The sequence below is a fragment of the Nyctereutes procyonoides genome, unplaced genomic scaffold (assembly GCF_905146905.1).
Source record: "Nyctereutes procyonoides isolate TBG_1078 unplaced genomic scaffold, NYPRO_anot_genome, whole genome shotgun sequence".
Taxonomy (NCBI): Eukaryota; Metazoa; Chordata; class Mammalia; order Carnivora; family Canidae; genus Nyctereutes; species Nyctereutes procyonoides.
The window spans coordinates 17,661,100-17,681,896 of NW_026575042.1; the positions used below are offsets into that span (position 1 = coordinate 17,661,100).

A 20,797-nucleotide genomic window follows, 5' to 3' on the forward strand; every position below is an offset into this window, starting at 1 on the left:
TAAGGCAAAGGATGCTAGGATGAGAACATGAGAAGGACATAGGAAATGGGAGACACGGATGTAATTGGAGAAAATAAAAAGAGTCTATGAAATCAATCAACTCCCATCAATTGGGTATGTACCACCAGCCTAGATCCTGCTGAAAAGTGGTAAGCCTTCTCTGGAGGATACTCCACATTCCTCCGGAGATGGATTCAGAGTCTATCTGATGAAAAGTGTTCACCAATTTAGACTACAAGTTTCATGAGGGCAGGGTCTTGCTTCTGCCTCATGTAGAAACAACAGCAAACAATTAAAAAGTGAAAAGTACACTGTTTTGCCTCCCAGCTTTAATCCTTGTTAGTAATAGGCTCCTGGGCAAGTCATTTAACCTCTCTGAACCTCCTTTTCCTTATCTTTGTATAGAAATTATGAAAGAACCCAATTACAGAGTTGATTTGAAAATTATATGAGATGATCCACATAAAGCATTTATCCCAATGCCTAAAACGTAGTAAGAGTTCAATACTTGTTGGCTTCAGTTGCTATTATTATCCTAGATGCATTTTTAAATGCTACCATAGTTCTTGGCATTTGTAAGGGCTAAATAAATATTTATTGTATGAATGACCCAATAAAATATTGAAGAATCTAGCTGTGCTTTTTTTTCCCTATGGTGATTATTTTTATTTTTAATATAAACATTGGCTCATCCAATGTCTATTGGTTTTACATGTTGACATGTGGTCTTTGGAAAAAATAATGAAGGTAGGCTCTTAGTTGATGGAAGAAAGAATGGAACTTTTTTTTGGTAGGCTCCTTGAGACATAACCTTGGTTTCTCCAGAATGATCAGTCCATGGTCATGGATTTGGCTCAAACCAAGAAATGATTAGGATACATCTTGAGTTCTCTTTTTGAGATGGGATCCTTCATGCCCAAATGATCCACCTATACACTGAGGAGAATGCCTGTTAGGAACACAAATGCAAAATATCTTGCATTCAGAGAAGTTGGACTCAAACTAAGCATATCATTTTCTTTCTATGGTGTTTGATTAAAAGAGAAATAAAAGCTCTGGGACTGGCTAGATGATTGGGCTGCTATGACTCAGCCTCCAGAGCCTCCATACTCAGCCAGGACAAAGTAAGAAGAGATGCAAGAAGTAGAGAACTGAGCCCTTGGATGTCTAGGAAGCAGACAGCAAGAACCAAAGTTATTGAGTCAAGGTCATCTGCAGCCGGGAGGATGGAAGGACTGCCTCTCCACCCTATTATGCTGAAATACTATTTTCCAAAGGGATTACCAGCTTGATATTGTCTTAAATTGTGGGATAGGGGAGCCCGGGTGGTTCAGCGGTTTAGTGCCACCTTTGGCCCACGGTGTGATCCTGGAGACCCAGGATCGAGTCCCATGTCAGGCTCCCTGCATGGAGCCTGCTTCTCCCTCTGCCTGTGTCTCTGCCTCTCTCTTTCTCTGTCTTTCATGAATAAATAAATAAAATCTAAAAAAAAAAAAACACCAAAAACAAAAAACAAAAAACTGCGGGATAGGTCAATACAGGTTCTTGGAAAAGGAAGACATGAGGAGACGTGCCTCATAGGAAGAATGGTGGTATTCTTCTGACATCAGTTACCACCCAGCATAGTATAAAGATAAATAGCACCTAACTCTGAAACAAACATTCTAAACCCCAAACTCCCTCCTGCTCTGTTTCAGTTAGGTCTGCCCACAAATGCAAAGTAGCGAACAAACTATCCTGTTGGAAAAATCGAGTTCCTCCTTTCTAACTTCCAAAAGGGTATGTAGAACACAAAGAAGGGCTGGATCACACTGGTGATGGTAAGAATAAAAGCAGCATCACTGCCTGTCCTCCCAATAAGGAACCATACCAGAAAAGGGACAAAGCAAATTAAACAGCACTTTTTTCTATCTCTTGACTCTCCCCTCTGTACTTCTCAACTCTTACACTACCCTCTCCTCTTTCCCTCCTTCCATTCAAATATGTCTGGGGCAGGAAGCTACGGTATTTGAGTTGTGGTATTTAGGTAAGAGATGTGCTCCCAAAGAGGGTCACTTTATCCCCAGACCCATGACTTGCTCACATTTCCCTGTCATACAGGTATCTGAGTTATAGCAATTAATGCCTGGATTGGGTGGCAACTACCAAGTGCTGTTTTCCAAAAGAAAAAAAAAAAGTGCATTCAGTGGACTGCCTGAGAAGACAGATCTTTCGGTGGTTGATTAACAACTCTATCTTTGCTTCCTGTTCCTTTCTTCTCATCAGTAGGGGCCACTCAGGGACACTCAGGGCTTCTAACCCAAAGCTTTCATTAACTCTTCTGAGATAAGTGAGTCCACCGATTCAGGAAGAAATACCAGATACACCGATTTGTCCTGATTCCATTCCATGCAACTCTGCTACCAAAAAGGATTTGATTAAAAAGTACAACATTGCAACACAGGCCTTTCGATTTGGGAAGTAAAATTCAAATCACTGAGAAAAATACCAAACCTCATAAATTTTAAGGACTTGAAATTAAAACTTCCATATGGCAAAAAAGTAAGACAATACACAATACAAAAGGACTGATGATAAAATAAAGGATTGATTTCTTTAATATACAAGAAATTCTTGCAAAGGGATAAGAAACTGATCTAACAGAAAAATGGACAGAAAAATAATGTAGACAAATGACCAATAAATCATATGAAAAGGTCCTTGATCTCACTGACAGTAAAATAGATTCAAGTTAAAGTACCTAACATCTTGGTTAAAATGAGGAAGAATATCTACTTTCACTGAAGGCATAAAAACAAAGCACTCTCAAATACCCGATGAGGAGATACTTAGGGCACTCTTTTTGTATGAGCAATTTAGGAGTATCTATTCAAATTTTAAAATACAAGAATAAGTGAGACTGAATTATATTGATGTGAAGATCTCCAAAGATGACCTCAAAAAGCAGCTTGGAAAAAGAAGTTCTTCTAGCATTATCTTATTTGTGTAAAATTTTGAAAAGGGGGATGTAAATGTGCAAGTACAGGTATAGTATTTATATGTTTCCATATGCATGGATCATTTTTTTTTTTTTAGATTTTACTTATTTGAGAGAAAGAGAGAGAGGGAGAAGGAGCAGGGAGAGGGGCAAAGGGAGAGGGAAAAGTAGACTCCCCACCGGGCAGGGAGCCTGACATGGGGCTCGATCCTGGGACTCCAGGATCATGACCTGAACTGAGGGCAAATGCTTAACTGACTCAGTCACCCAGGTGCCCTGTATAGATCACTTTTGAAAAGATCTATATGGAAGAAAATGTATAAGAAACTATTAATAGTGGTTAACTAAGGACCAGAACTGGGGGGCTGACAGTGGGAGAGAAGAAACTGTCTTTTGATTTTATACCCTTCTGAAGAATTTAACTTTCTATTGTATAAAGGTGTTTTGTGTGTTTTTGCTTGCATAAAATTTTTTTAAAAAGTTAATACAGGAGGACCAGGGATTAACCGGCAAACCAATCTGAACATAATGTCCCAGAAGGTAACTTTTGAGTGCACAAGATATTTGGACAATGGTGGCCAAGAAGGTTGTGCAAATAACAAGACAATACATTTTAAAAAGCGGAACATGTTTCAACTGGAGAGACTCAATATGTAGAGGGACAAAGGTGAGACCATGTAACTTGAAATAGAACTCAAAGTCACAACTTGCTGCTACCAGTCCAGGGAGCCAAACTACAACCTCTGTGGCAATTGTCCCAACTCAGATCAATAACTGCCAGCTTCCCTAATTTTCATTCCTAATTTCCATTTAGGACTAACCAGGGAAAGCCATATCTGCTTCCCTCAGTAATCGCATATGATGCTCTGGCTCTAGCTAGTCTGCCTCCAGCTTTCCCCAAGCCAGCCAAGAGCCACCAATCAGCACTTCCGAAGCCTTTCATTTTCCCCACCATCAAGCTTTTCCACTCCCCTGTCTGTCTGTGAGTCTCCTCCGCCAAATGCAAGGGATGGTGGCTGGCTCCCTTACTATAGAAAGCTTGGAGAACATGGCCTTTGCTTGTTCTCATTTGGATTTCCATTTACTTCCGCAAAGACTACAGTTTGAGTGTATGATATTCTCAATGGAATATTCCTAAAATTAGCTTTATGACCTATTATAGAAATGATATAAGGATTTCTTTATATGCCAGATTTTCCAAAGACTAAGTATGGGTTGTATAAGACATCTGTGAGTATAATTCCAGACCAAAAAAATTAGAGGCCATTGGGATCTGAATAATTTAGGTGAATGAACTATATAGTCACTTTTCTCTACTGCTGCTCTTTGAGATCATGCTCATGGAGACAACATCTTAATTCGCCTGTTTAGCATGGAGTTCTTCATGAACTTTAGTTCAACCTTTCCATTCACAACCACCTCTTGCCACAAAAAGTCCACCCAGGCTTCAAACTGGGCATGCCTAAAAGTAAAATCATTTTCACCCTTCATCCCCACCCAACTACCTTCCTCCTCTCCTATAAACCACCTGTTCTTCCCTCCTGATTTGTTGAGAACAGTTTCCATTTCCATCTTCCTTCCCCCGCTTTTGTGTTTTGGGTCCCCACTGCCTCTTTCCTGTTCAAACCTCCAGCCTCTTGCTCCAAAAGGAAGCAAAAGCATCCTTTCTGGACTGCCCATGTGTGGCTTCCATCCTCCTTTCAAAGCCAGGTTAAAGTAACCATCAGACCATGGATTTCCACTGCTTGAAAAGCTCTAATGACCCCCTGTTGTTTATAACAATCCCCTTTCCCAATCCTTTGTCCCACTGCACTTCCTCACACAGGCACAGAAACCTGAGCTCAATAAACAGAGATCAGCAATTGCAAAGTTGATGATGAACAGCACTTTGTTCAACAAATATGAGATTTATCAGAAGGGGTCCCAGCTAAAGACCTCTATAGCTTGGAATCGCTTTCCTGCCAATGAAGATCTGGCCCAGGAGTCATTTAGGTGCTATCATCCTTTGGTTAAGGATATGAACTGATAAGGCTGATGGATATAGGAGGAACTGAGGATCCTTATATTTAGAAGGAGTTTAATCTGCTTGCAGACCCATAATTTTTAAAGTCAGGAGCTCCTGAAATCCCGAAACTATTGCTTTTGTAATTAAAGAGATCTGTTTATCTTTGCTACCAGCCCAGGAGTTTTCAGAGGGTAGAATCAATGTCTCACCCATTTTTATATTCTCTTATTGCCCATGGTAAGAATTTAATAAATATTTATTGAAATAATTAGGATCCATTCTCATTACATCATACAATAGCTATTGTTTACTCAGCATTTATTACATGCTGGGTATTTATTAAATGATGAACTCATCTAGCATGAATAATAGATGATAAAATTGAAGTTCTGACCAGATCCCTGATTAAATGGACATAGAATTCCAAAGTGAGGGGTCAAGTAGCCATGTGGAGATTAGCTGACAATGTTCTGTGAGTCTAACATGTATGTCTTTGCCCACTTTGAGGGTAAAAGACATCAGAATGCACCTATCATCAGGAGGCACCTATCCTATCACTGCCCCAAGGAGAGAAGAGAGTTATTACAGGATTCCTGGAACTGGGGTATAGTGCAGAATGTACTAGAATAAGAACAAGGTTGACCCATTATTTGGTGGCAAAGTGATATTTTGATGTGAGGGTGAACCTGCACTCCCAGAGTTTGCCAGAAAAGAGATAGAAAACTATTTCCTATGGGTCAGATATGGCCACCTGAGGAAGGAGATCCCCAGTGAAAAGTATCTCAGGTTCCTGCTCATGGTCCCATGGGATTCCTTGGTAGGGCAGGGGGACCTAAGCAACAAGAAACTGAAAGGTAGATGCTTAGATTTGCAGGGAGTGATCATCTGGAATATATCCACCACAGGGGTCAGGGGAGCCATATGGTTGGGGAGGGGGCATGAAAGAGCCCTTAGAGAGAAGCACCAGGTTTGCCTCACTCTACCTTCTAGTGAGCCTCTGAGAAGAGCAGCTGAAACCCAGTTCTGCTGAAGGCCTGGGAAAGGGGTGGGGGAGAGGGGCAGAGGGAGAAATCCAGCTACCCACCATACTCTTTCCCTTTCCTGTATGCCTGAAACACAGAAAAGGGGAGAATGGCCAGAGAGGAGATATCCAGCTACCCACCATGGTCTTTCCCTTTCTTTTATGCCTGAAACACAGAAAAGGGGAGAATGGCTGAATATTAAAGGAAATTCAGAGTATTGGCTAATCTCTTGAACTAGACATTTACATTCTCATATTCAATTTTTACTTTGATTTAAGTTATTTGAGTTTGTGACTATTATCTGAGATTGGACAAAATCATGGGGCTGACTGATGTGTTCTTGAGAGACTAGAGGAAGATGGTCACCTGCACAAACAGAGATTAAACGAATGGTTGGAAGCAGAAAGTGAGTTGCATTTTATTCATATGTCACCTTGTATAATCCTCAGTACCATCCTGACAGGTAGCAATTACAACCCTTGCCCAGATGAGCAAGTTGAAACATAAAGAGGTGATGTAACTTGACTACTTGTTATAGATGTTGAGTAGAAGAGGCACAGTCTGAACTCAAGTCCTTTGGCCTCCAGAGCTCATGTGGTCAAACATGGCACCACACACCTCTTTACAGATAAACTACCATACTTTTTCCCCTCCTTCTCAACTGATTCCATGAAGATGAGAAGCAAGGACCACAACACATTTTACACTGGGGAAGTATTACTGAAAAGGAAGACTAGCAGGATGAGAGGAGGGATGGAGAGAAGCTGACATATCGTTCTGAAAGGGTTCAGAACAAGTCTCCCCAGAAAGCACCACTCTGGCATGATGATTATTTTGAGCTGAAGAAAATCCAGTCCTAAAAGACTCAGAAAGAGCTTTATACTTCCCTCTCAACTGCCTCTAAGAGTTCAGATGGGCCAGGTTTAGGAAGAGAGCTACCACCAGAGGAAAGTACAAAGGGTATGGATTAGGGGTGGTGAGATGCGTGGAGATGGGCAGGGCCTGTTTGTTCAACTTCCTTCCTTTGTCCCATTGTCTCTGCATGGCACCACAAATTAGGTTTACTAAACATTCATTCTTCCCATCTTTCTGTGAATGGTCTTCCTTCCCTTAGAAGCCTCAGACCCCCATCCCCTTCATTTTAGCTCAGAATGGCACACACACCTCCACTGCCTGTTAGGGGGTCTCTCATTGTCTTTGTGGGGCTTGCTGTATGTAATTAAATTTGGTTTTCTCCTATTAATCTGTCTTCTGTCAATTTAGTTAACAGACCAGCCAAATGAACCTAGAAGCATTGAGAAAAAAATCCCCCCCTCCATAATTCTAAACCAAAAGCTCTAAAATTATATTTGCCTTGCATGTGTGAACTCTATTACATTAGATGCTTGTGGGGCAAGTCCATGGATATGTTCTCATTTAATTAACTCTAAATAGCCCTTTTGGATACACATGATAAACATCATTGGTCCTATTTTAGCACAATTGAGGAACTCAATGAATGGAGACACAGTTGGTTAGCAGAAGGACAGAACTTGGATCCTAGATGGCCTGCATAGTAGATCCCAGTCAACACTCATTGGTTTCTATATCTCCTTTACTCGCCAGCCCCGTTTTGATCTGGAGAGTCTGTAAACACAAGTACTGAGTTTTAATTTTTTTTTTATTTATTTATGATAGTCACACAGAGAGAGAGAGAGAGAGAGAGAGAGAGGCAGAGACACAGGCGAGGGAGAAGCAGGCTCCACGCACCGGGAGCCCGACGTGGGATTCGATCCGGGCCTCCAGGATCGCGCCCTGGGCCAAAGGCAGGCGCCAAACCGCTGTGCCACCCAGGGATCCCAAGTACTGAGTTTTAAATGCCAAATCAGTCCTCTGTTAACAGCTTCCTACAAACTCTGGGAAAGTCAAGAACAAGAAGAGAAATTTCTTTTCCCGTAAGAATCTCTTAAAGGCTACTCATACAAAACTTTTATCAAAATGATATGATATCCATCTGTCGCAGATCTCGGTAGTTCAGGCACTGCTTTTCTTCTTTTGAATTTATTTCACAAAATAATTTCTTTAAGCAAACCCTCAATTTATTGGGGAAAAGGAGAAAAAATGCCAACTCTTATGAACACATTGCCTCCTTTCTACATGATCTAATGCCCATGGATCTCCAGGTTGGATTCAAAAAATTCTTCCTATCTTTAAACCCATTGGAAAAACAGAGAAAAACAAAGAAATACACAAACAAAAACCACTTCTTTTTTTTTTTTTCTTGGACCTAGTATCTCTTTCTTTGTGGGACTAAACACAGAATAAAGAAAGATGACACTATGTCTTTGCAAACACCTGTATTTATTATTCAACATGCTGCAAGTTTATAGGGAGATTGAGTGGGAACCCATCCATCTCAGTTTCTTTCCGATTCTCTATTATTACTTCTCAGCAAGTGCCTATGACATTTAACAGTGAGTGCTTTGCAAGCTCTTAACACATAATCTACATAAATGTAGGCTCCCTAAAACTCACCAGGGTCCTGAGCCAACCTGAAAGCTGCTTTTAGAAAACACTAACTTATGGTGAATTCAGTTGCATTTCTGAATAGGATGGGTGACTGTTACCATTTTTTAAAAAACCTTGTTTTGCTTAACTTTATCCATTGACTTGGTGGGAAAAGTACAGGATGGAGATCCAAACCAAGATCTAGAAACTGGATTCAAAGCCCAGCTTCTGAGGAATGAATTCTGGGAATTTAGCAAATCACACATACTTCTAAGCCTATGTTATCCTAGAATAATCAATAACATCCACCTCGTTGGTCTCATAGTTATGAGGACAAAATAAAATATTGGAAATGTGCTTCAGAACTATCAATAGCCATTTAAAGATTACACTCTATTGTGGGTTTCAGTATTTGGCTGTTTTCCTATAATATCAGATCATTCTTTTTCCAGAGACATCATTGTTTTTTTCCTAAGCATAACAGACTGGGATATGATTCTCACATAACCTATAAGAGTATTTATGTCAAAATATATTTAACCTGCATCTAATCAAGAGGGAAAGATTTGACAAATCCAGAACTTGAGATACTTTGGCAAGGTGACTGATCAGAACTTTTCAGTCACTGAAAGGAATCAAAACAACAACAACAAACACACACACACACACAAAACCAAAAATAGTCTGTAGAACTATCACTGATTAAATAAAAAAGACATATGACAACTAAAGGAATGCAAAACACTGACTTATGAATGTGAAAAAAATGCTAGGAAAGAGATTATTGGGATAATTAGGGAAAATTTTGAATACGAACTCTATATTTGATATTATTGTATCAAATAAAAATTTCTTGGGCTTTTTATGATGTAAGTAGGAAGGGGAGACTCCTTGTTCTTAAGAGGCACATACTGAAGTATTTGGGGGTAAAGTGTCATGACAACTGCAACTTTCAAAATACCCAGGGAAAATAAAACTATGTTTTTATGTGGAAAGATAGAGACAAAGTGGCAAAAGTTTAACAACTGGCAAATGGAAAGTGATGAATATAAAAGTGTTCCAATCTTTCAATTTCCAGCTTCTCAAATGAAAATTTGGACAGGAAATTCTATACTTATAAAATAAACAATAACAAAAGAACTTCAAGAGAAAAGAAAGCCCTTCCTGATAAAGCAGGAGAGATTTAGGGATACTTATTAGAGTATGGCTTAACTCCTTTCAGTGACACAAAATAGAAACCCAAGGTGAAATGAGAAACAATTCTTTAAAATTGTATTTCATGTACCCCAAGACTACCAGAGGACTGGCACACCAGCAGATGATACCTGTAGTGTGGACCTGGTTTTAATTAGGTTGCACAGAGATCATGGCTTAGCCACTTACAAATTATGTACCTTCTTTATGCCACAGTCTTGTCAGTTGAACATGGGGTAATAGTCTCTCTCTCAAAGGAGTTTCATAAGGATTAACTGAGATAACACATATAAAACACTTAGAAAAGCTTCTGTTATGTGATAAAGTCTCCATGCGAGTTTACCATTACTGTCCTTTCTACGACAACTATTTTTGTTACTATCATCACCATCATCATCTTACAATTTGTCTTCTCTCTGCTAGGAGAGTGTAGGGCCAAAGTGTGACCCTATCCTTAATGTAATAAAGGGAATAACTCTGATGGTGGCTAACATTTCTTGGACATCGACTATGTGCAAAGCACTGGACAAAACACTTTACTTTGATGATGGAGAGAAATATTGCCCTAGGAGGGTTCATACCCTGAATATTTGGAGGGGTATGTGGTGACAAGTTGTGCAAACAAGAATTGCATTTGCACTTGATTTGTCTCAGGCTGTATAATATTACTACAGAGAAAGAGTCAATGCCAGCTAATATCTAATATAGGCAGAGATGAAAAAATGAATAATCCATAACTATCACTAGGATGGTTTTAGTTAATTAAAGAAATTCCCCTTGATTAAAACTATTCATGTCTTTAAGTAAATGAAAATGAATGGGTTATTATTTTCTTTGAATTGTATACTCTCCTATTTCCTTATACTCAGGTGCCATTTTCATTTTTGATAAGATCATTTAATATCATGATCCTTAAAGACCTTGAAAACCTAATGGCATGGTCAAAGAAAGGGCTGTGGAGTTATGTATGCCTAAGTTTGCCTAATTTTGTCATTCAACCACTTACTAGTTATGAATTAGTGCTAGCAACTTACTATTTATCAGTTTGTTTTTTTAGGGCATATTACTTAACACTGGGCCTCAATTTTTTTAATCTATAAAATGTGCATTATAATACTTAATTTCATGTGCTGTGGTAGGCTGTTTTCAAAAACAATTTCCATTATTCCCCATCCTGTATTATCCATGTCCTTTTGCAAGATAACCTTAAATTACTCCCATCAAGAAGTGGAGTCTAGTTGCACCTCGGCAGCTTGGTTGGTTAAGCCTCTATCTCTTGATTTTGGCTCGGGTCATGATCTCAGGGTTGTGAGACTGAGCCCAATGTTGGGCTTTGCACTCAGTGCAGAGTCTGCTTGAGATTCTCTCTCTCCCTTCCTTCCTCCTAAATACACACACACACACACACACACTCTCTCTCTCTCTCTCTCTATGTAAAATAAAATAAGATAAAATAAAAATGAAATCTATTTACCCCTTCCTTGAATCTAGGCTAGCTTCAGAACTTCTTTTGACCACAGATAAACCAAAAGTGACATTATGCCAGTTCCAAGCCTATGCTTCTCCAAAAAGCTATGCATGCTCTTTCTTTTGCTCTTGGAACCCTCCACCACCTCAAGCCACCATGTGAACAATCCTTTCCTAGTCTGCTGGATGATAAGCAATCAGATAAAAAAGGGGAGGGGCAGTTGTCCTAGTTGGGTCACTATAGCCTACACCTGTCCACACTTCCATCCTAGATCAACAGAGTCAACTTCTCTGACCTGCAGCTGACCACAGACTCATAGGAGATCCCAGCTAAGACCAGGAAAACCATTCAGCTTCCCATGAATTTGTAAGTAACACAAATGACATAGAGTTTGGGGGTGCTTGTTAGCTAAAAGTCAGTTGATACATATGACTATTTTAATAATTAAAAAATTAATATACATGTTTCTTATGACAACTGATTGATATTTGCTTAATGTATATATATACTAATAGAAGAGTATGCTTCTTAATAAAAGTATCATAGTGACATCATTCAAGAATATTATAATTACTCAGAGCTAAAGAATATCAGCAGTTACATTATCAATAGAAATCAAATTATGTAATTATATTTGCTAACTATAATAGCCAATGATATTTGATATTGTTATGGTAACCTCCAAGCAACCCAGAAAAACTGATACATAGATGGAAGATATCCATCCAATTCCTAGGTCAAATGTGAATAACACATTTTAATATTGTTGGCTCATATATTCCTAGTGCCCATCGCAATGGCCAGCATGAAGTCAGTGCTCTATTAGTGCAGCCAGTGGTTAGGAGCAAGGGCTCAGTCTGAACCCCAGTTTCCTTGCCTCTGTTTCCCCCTCTGCAAATGAAGTTAACAAAAGTATTTACTGCTTCTATTTTCAATAAGGATAAAAAGTGATATTATTTAGTGAACTACCTACATGGCACATAGTTGGTGCACAACAGATCTCAGTTATTTCTCTTTGTTGACTGATTTTTTTTTGTTTTAAACATATCCTGGACACAGAGCCTGTGTGGTAGTTCTGGGCATATGTGAGTAGCCATTCTAGCACTTGCTAGATCTCTCAGGCTCTCAGAAGCTATCCGGAAAACACATAGGCAAACATCAAAGAAACAACTACAAAGGAAGCAAAGTTTCTAGAGGTTCAGTGAAGAATTGAAATGTCATGTCTTAGCAATCGTGATGAAACAGAACTGAAATAAATAACATTTTATTAATTCAGGAGCTAGAACCGGCATGCAGACACTCTGAGGTTCTCACCTGTTGTTTGGTCTGCAAAAGATTTCCAACCAATGGAACCCACTCTCCCATGCACTGTCCTGAAGGGCAGAACCCAGAGGCTCCCCTTCCATTTTGCCCATTAACCCCTTAATGAGCCTGCCCAGACCTGGAACCTCAGATATTCTCACCAAATAATCTAGGCTGATGATCTGAGGCTGACACTGGGCTCTGATTTCAATTAAAGGTGAATAGAGAATTTATTTGTACTCAGATTATCCTTCCTTCTAGAACCTTAGGTTTTCCTTTCTAGAACTGCTGTCTTATCAAAGCAAGTAGAATTGCTGCCCCTCTGATCTGTTAGCAGAAACTAAGTGATGTATAAATCATCCCAATCTTCATGTAATTTGCCCTTGATTTCAGATTTAGATTCTTCATTTTTGTGAGGCTCTCTAATGTACAGTTTCAAATTTCATCTTCTCAGACCACCTGGGGATCAGTGAAGATACAAATTTCCTCATTTATTTTATCCTGTGATACGTATTTTTTAAGAAAACCAAAAACATCAACCATTTAAGTTTTCCCTAAAGAAGATGACAGAATGGAAAAACAAACCAGTATTCATAGAACAACAAAGTCATACAAAGAACTTGCCTGGATACTGTCGATGGCAATAATTCTAACAGGAGGATCATCAGGTAGGCTGTCTCCTGTTTACCTAATTATGCCGGTGGATGAAAGAGGCAGCCCAGGTCAGATCAATGGGTTGTATCTCGTCTAGAAATGTTCTTGCCTCTTCCTGTTCTCCACCTGAGCCCTTTATCTTTCCAGGTAAACATAGGCTTCTCTCAAATGTGAAAACAAAACAAAACACTTTCTTTTCATAGTAAAAAAAAAAAAAAAACAAAACAAAAACACAAAACAAAACAAAGCAAAAAAAAAAAAAAAGGAATCAGAACTGAGATCTATGGTTTTATCTTTTCCATACTGTGTAGTTCATTGAAATTGCACAGAGAAATGTGTAGCCTTGAGTTGGCTTGTTTTTCTTTTGGGAATCACCCGGAAAAATTAACAGCTACCCAGGGACTTAGCTCTTGTCAACAACTAACCAAATAAAACTTTCCAAACTCATTTAATTGTCTGCAGGATGCAGTAAGGCTTCCCTTATCTCCTTGCTCAGACATTATATGCCAGTTTAAGTAAAACTGAATTGGTATTCTCCATCTTAGCATTTATTCCATCTCAGTGAACCAACCAGCCACGTTAAGATAAGTAAAAAATAAATAAATAAATAAGGTAAGAATCAATCAGGTAAAGCTAATAAAGTTAAATAGAAAAGAGACAGCCATTCCCAGAAAAAGATAATATAAAATCCCATCTTGTCTCCTCTAAATGCTTGCACAATTAAAAAAAAAAAATAGGCCGACACAATATTGACATATTGTTACAAATTTCATTGTCTACAGGATGGTTTCAGGAATTGTGACTGAAAGCTATTGTATTAACCAATGCCTATACATGTTTAGCTCAAAAAATTTTGGTCAGGAGAGAATGTGTTATTTTTACTCAACCTGTTGGTTTGTTTTTTTTTTTTTTTTGCTTTGCACAGAATCTCAGGAGGTGATAACAGGAGGGGTGGTGAGGCCAAATGGTTGCCCTGATTCCCTGATTTAGTAATACTTGGTCTAAACACAAGTACACAGTCCCTTCACCACCACCCCACACCCAGGCTTTCTTTTCCTTTTCTTTCTTTCCACTTAGGCAATTCCTATAGTCACAGATGAAAGGGCTAGATGGAGCAGAGCCACACTCCCATATGTGATAGGCCTCTGGACCATCTGAGTGTCTCAGCTGTGGGCATCCCCAGAGCTGTCTTAGGCCAATGACAGAGGAGGTGCTCGGGACATGTTTGCTCAGTGAAGGGCCAGAGGAAGTTCCTCAAAGAGTTAAAAATAGATCTGCCCTACGACCCAGCAATTGCACTGTTGGGGATTTACCCCAAAGACACAGATGTAGTGAAACGCCGAGACACCGGCACCCCGATGTTTATAGCAGCAATGTCCACAATAGCCAAACTGTGGAAGGAGCCTCGGTGTCCATCGAAAGATGAATGGATAAAGCAGATGTGGTCTATGTATACAATGGAATATTCCTCAGCCATTAGAAACGACAAATACCCACCATTTGCTTCAACGTGGATGGAACTGGAAAGTATTATGCTGAGTGAAATAAGTCAATCGGAGAAGCACAAACATTATATGGTCTCATTCGTTTGGAGAATATAAAAAATAGTGAAAAGGAATAAAGGGGAAAGGAGAGAAAATTAGTGGGAAATATCAGAGAGGGAGACAGAACATGAGAGACTCCTAACTTTGGGAAATGAACAAGGGGTGGTAGAAAGGGAGGTGGGTGGGGGTGGGGGTGACTGGGTGACAGGCACTGAGGGGGGAACTTGATGGGATGAGCACTGGGTGTTATTCTATATGTTGGCAAACTGAACACCAATAAAAAATAAATCAAAAAAAAAAAAAAAAAAAAAGGCCAGAGGGCTGAAAACACATAGAAGCTTCTCAAGAACCTAAGCCCTGGATGCCAGGGGGCGTGGGGAGGGGACTGCAGGATGGCAGGTGAAGGGTGTGCTGGAGTCCTGAGGATGAGCCACCTTCCCCTTAGCAGGGCAGACTTTTTCACCTCTCATCTGTGTGGCAGTCCATGTGGAAATGTTAGAGGAGAGAAAGAGCCACTTAATTATGAGCTGCTTCTTACGCAATCAGGTTCAGAATAAAAACAGAGCTTCTCACTCTGGGCACCTGGAGAAGGCAGCATCCAATTCATGAAATCTGACATCTAGCAAGATAAGGGAGGGTGGCACCTCTGTGCCCCCCACAGGCACCAGAGATAACTATGGTCACAGGAAGTGTCAGGCTCTGGGAGGGCTCGCCACTGTTTACCATATGGGGATGGATCCTGGTGTCCCAGGCATGCTTTGGGTCTGTGACACTGGCCTGGCCCACGATTTTGAGAAACACATAGTCAAAACATGAAGGTAAAATATTTCTGGGGTGTGAGTGGCAGAAAGAGACTAACTAATCTGTACTAACTGCATTTTTCACTTTAATGTGTAGCATTTCCCTCTTTGCCTCTACTTTGTCTCAGCTCTGGAAGATAAGCCATCATCATCACCCCTAAGGGATATGGAGAATTCGAGCATCTATAAGACCTGCTTGTGTGCAGCTGCTGAGAGCTCTCTGGAGTCCAGGAAAACATGGTAGAGCTACAGACACTGAGCTCTGTGCAGCTGCAGAAACAGCTGGCACCCCTCCGATGATGGAGAAACTTGAGGCCCTGGTCACATGACATGCTGATTCTTGTACTAGCCACACTCTAGATTCTTGTCATTTTGGAGATCCAGCCAACCAACAATGATACAGGCATACCTTGCTTTATTGCACTTCACTTTGTTATACTTTCCTGATATTGCATTTTGTTTTTTAACAGATTGATGGTTTGTGGCCACCCTGAATCAAGAAAATCTACTGGTGCCATTTTTGCAACAGCATTTACTCATCTCGTGCCTCTGTGTCGCATTTTGGTAATTCTCAATATTTCAAACCTTTTCTTTATTATTATATTATTATATAATATGTTATATTACATATAATCATATTATCATATCTGTTACAGTGAACTGTGATCAGTGATAACAACCCGCTGAAAGCTCAGATGATGGTTAGCATTTTTTAGCAATAAAATATTTTTAAATTAAGGCATGTACATTGTTTCTTAGACAAAATGCTACTGCACACTTAGTAGACTACAATACAGTACAAACATAACTTTTATATGCACTGGGACCCCAAAAGATTTATTGGGACTCACTTTATTGCAGTGGTCTGGATTTGAACCTGCGTATTGCCAAAGGTATGCCTGTGTATGGCAGAGGCCATTCTTGCCCTGCTATAGCCAGAACTAAGAGGGAGTGGTTGAAAAGTTTACTCCAGGTAGGAATTGTGCGGGAGGGATGGGGCCTGGCATTATCCAAGGCTGGTGCCCACACATACACCCCTACTAGGTTGAGCTTCCCCATCACCCCCGCCCCCCCCAACCCCGGTACAGAGCAGCAGCAAGTCCTCTTTTTTCTCCCTGTATTCCCCTAAAGGACAGCGCACTACTCTTATGTGCTGACCAGAGGAGGACAGATGGCCAGGTATCTGGAAAGGGCTGTGGACTGATTTTTGAAGGGTCATCCCTTTTCTATTAACCTGTGATCATTAAACTTCTGTGTTATGTCTTCCCAAGTGTACTTGGGGGGTACCTGAGCCTCTTTCTGAGATGACCGAGATGACAGCTCCGACGAGGTGTCTTTGTAGTGTCAACAAAAAGAAGACTCAGACAGAAATCTTTCCAGAGACCACTTGCGGGAGCGGCTCCTTGTTCAGTGGCCACCTGAGATAAAGCTGTGGGAGGAGAAGGAACCAAAGCTAATTCTTGAGTCTTCAAGCTATGGATTATCTCAACCCCTGGATTCCACCCCCCCACTTGCATCTGCCTCCTGGGTCCTGGGTCATTTTCACCGCTCGTTATCACCAGCACCAGAGGGAAGGCAGAGGAAATGAAGGGAGATGAAATTCAAATGAATCGATCCTGCCACTTGTTAGCAGCTTAGCTTGCAAGTGTCCAAGGGGGAGGAGGCTGTAGCTCTTCTGTGGGTTTCAATTCTCCATGCTATTCTGGTCCCTCGTGCTGCCAGGCAATATCGAGTGGGCTGTATGGAAATGATCTGTGGGATGAAAGAAGAGAAGGGAGGGGGAAGCTGCCTCCAACAGGAGCTTCTTCGAATAAAAGGGAAAGGAATTATATGTTCAGTGGCAGCATGCCACACAGAGTAGCCCAAATTTTATTAAACAAACTCATGTTTGGAAGCATCTTATCCCCTCAGAACTGGAAGGAAAGGGATGCTGAGACCGTATTTAGAGCAATTATAATGCAGAGGATGCACTGATTGTCATAGCAGCAAAAAGAAAACGAGAAAGTATTCTTGAAAGATTATGCCAAGGACAGCAAAGGCAGAAACCAGCAAGGGCTGTATCAAAAGCTTGCTAGATATTGAAAGGGAAGAAAAACAAACAAGACCTTTAAACCCACTATCCCCAGGACAAATAGGATGGCATGGGGAGGATGGAACTGTGTTGCAGAAGAAAATCCCCTCCTCTACAAGCTTCTGGAATAGGAAGGAGTAGGACTATAGTTACCAATGTCCTGTCCTCCTCTGTGGTGGGCACTGTGATGTGCCACCCAGATGTCCCTCTAATGAAGGGCTTGTCCCAGCTGCTGGGAGTGCTGGTGGCAGAGAACTTCCTGCTGTCAGCCCTCCAGGGACAGCCCCGTCCAAAGACTGACTAATGTAGGAGGACAAAGGTCTGGCCTTTGTCAGCTCTATCCGGCCAGCTCTGAAGGCCCGGTCTAGCCTCGGAGCTGTCTGAGGGGTTGGCCGAGCTTGCCACTGGGTGTGCATTACAGCTCAACTCTCTCTCTCTCTCCAGTCCATCCCAGCCCACCCATAAATGTGGATCCCAAAGGTACTTCTTAATGAACTTCTCCCATATAGAGTCTCATCTCTGGAGACATCTAACCTGGCAGCTCAACATCAGTGGTCGCCATTTTTTCCTCATCCTTCCTGGTATGTATAGCTGATCACTTTCTCTGAGCTAAAGAACTACTTTTATGTCTGAGATTGACATATATAGGAAGAGAAGTTATGAAACACATCAAAGAAGAAACCCAGGTTGGAGAGGTAGGGGAAGTAGGAGAGAGCAAGATTATGAGTGCACCAAATGGGAGTACACCAAATGGGAGTAGAATAAAAAGACTAGGCTTTGAATTTGATGTTTAGGAAGAAGTTTTGAAATAACCCTACAAAATATTGGGCATGAAGAAGTCACAACTACATCATTTAAGGAATGTGGATGGCACCCATAGCAGGTCCAATACTGGGGAGAGAACAGGGATGGGGACAGCATAAACAGGCAAGAGGCAGAGTCTGCATGAGTCCTATACTGTAGCTGAGTCCGTCCATGGGAAAGTAATGTTTGTGTTTGTTTTCATTTTGTTTTGTTTGTTTTTTGGGCTTTGTTTTGTTTTTGCTTTTATGTTAAGCCTAAGAATATGGTACCTTTTATTTGGGAGAATTATTGGCAATACAGTCTCAGAGAATGCTTGCAATCAGATAAGATCATAACAGAGAGTCTGGACTAAATGACTGATAGATTTGAATACACTTCCCCACTGAATGGTATTAGACACAGTTTTTGGACCCTACATCTGACAGTAAAAAAGCAGGAAACAGCTCAATGGATGGAGATTCATGAAACGAAGGTCTTTCCGAATTGTCTTATAGGAATTTTTCATCACTTGAACTGCTTGAGAAAAGTAAGATACAGCCAAAAAAAAAAAAAAAAAAGAACAATATGTAACTATTTTTAAAAACAAGATGGATACACACATACACACACATGCATACAGGCACACACACAAAGTCTTACATGTCTTAATATTTTTTTAAAAGCTAGTTACAGAACAGTGTGTGAAGTGGTATAACTCCATTTGAATCAGCAAATACTTCTATGGCATCAGGTACTACATCTGATAATTTCACGATTATTATCTCAGCATGCATAACACTTTTTGAGGAATGTACAATTATTTTTTATTTTTAATATATTTATCTAAATTCAATTTGCTAACATCTAGTGTAACACTCAGTGCTCATCTTATCATATACAATTATTGTCCCCATTTGCCAGGTGATGAAGTTGAAAAACAGCGAAGTTAATTAATTTGCCCAAGCTCACAGTTAGTAATGGATAAAACCAGGATTTGAATAAAAATCTATGTTAACCCTTATGTTGCGCATTCTCTCATTTATCATGTCTGCATAAATAAAGAACATATAGAGGTTAATTTTAAAAATCTCTCTCTTGCATCACCAAATTGAAGCTGGACCTTGTCAAGAGTAACTACAGTGATACCATTTTTCTGGGTTGATCATGCACTGTACAGAGATGTGGCTGCCATTTCATGCTTTACAAAATTTTCACGGCTCCGTCTTCTGGAAGATGGTAAGATTGCACTTTTCCACCCTTTCTGAGGTGAGCTGTGGCCATGTGATCACTTTAGTGAATTCTGAGCGGAAGTTAGGCGAGTTTTAAGGCTCTCCTGCCTCCCACCTCTGTCTTCCTGGGTTGTGAGTAACTAGGAAGACCCCTCCCTGACCTATGCTAGACACGTGGTGTGAATGAGAAATAAACTTGTGTCCTTTTACCCCCCTGAGCTATGGGTTGATACCGTTGCTTTCCTCTTTCTGTAGATAAAGAAACTAAGGTTCAAAGAAGCCTCATACCTTGTCCACAGTCACATACTAGTAAGATGTGAAGCACTTTGATAGAGAGTGAGGGGCAGTATTATTTCAGAAAGGAAGAGCAACTTTAGCAAAGTCAAGAAGGTAAAAAAAGTATATTTGAACAATTGCAACAATTGCAAGTATTCCATTTTTTTTCCCAATGGAGAGCTTCTGACCTGAATAAAAGTAAAAAATCACAGTTCTGAATGCTAAACGAATAATGAGTTCATTTAAAAAATATATTATTTATTTATTAATTATTTACTTATTAATGAGAGACACACAGAGAGAAAGAGAGCGCAGCAGAGACACGGGCAGAGGAAGAAGCAGGCCCAACGTGGGACTCAATCCTGGGTCCCCAGAATCACGCCCTGGGCTAAAGGCGGTGCTAAACTGCTGAGCCACCTGGGCTGCCCCAATGAGTTCATTCTGAACTTCTTAGATCTGTTTACAGGAAGTCAGCAAGAGAGCTACAAACAAAGGACCAGAAGCTGTCAGAGGAAAGAGAGAAAAGTGTGAGCATGGATGCGGTTTATACTATCATCAAGGCCAAGACATCATCAAGATTTTCCTACAACCTGCCCTGTTCCTGACACTGTATGGTCCTTGCAATGCCATGTAGACTGAAATTCTGACTTGATTTCCTGGGAACCAGCTGGACTGACCAGTTCCATGCAACTGGCTTTCACCTTTGGTTCCTCTGCTGCCATCAGAAAATGTAAAACCTTCATAGAGTGTTGGAACTTTCCTGCCTTTGTTTTAAAAATAGGAGGAGAGGGACCCCTGGGTGTCTCAGCGGTTGGGTGCCTGCCTTTGGCTCAAGTCGTGATCCCGGGATCCGGGATCAAGTCCCGTATCAGGCTCCCTGGAAGGAGCCTGCTTCTCCCTCTGTCTACGTCTCTGCCTCTCTTTCTCTCAGTCTGTGTCTGTCATGAATCAATAAATAAATCTTGTTCTTCCAGCCATGATCCTG

General features: G+C 40.6%; 1 protein-coding gene across 3 annotated transcripts in view; it reads right to left on the reverse strand.

Annotated features, from left to right (window-relative positions):
- Window positions 1–20,797, reverse strand: part of LRRC3B (leucine rich repeat containing 3B) — an 84,981-nt gene that overhangs the window by 3,434 nt on the left and 60,750 nt on the right. Inside the window, exon 1 of one of the 3 annotated variants that reach the window (XM_055321350.1) lies at window positions 16,741–16,846. The exons of the other annotated variants lie outside the window; for them this stretch is intronic. The gene's annotated coding sequence lies outside the window, so the exon portion shown is untranslated. Of the gene's footprint in view, window positions 1–16,740; window positions 16,847–20,797 lie in introns of those variants that run through there. 3 annotated transcript variants of the gene reach the window in all.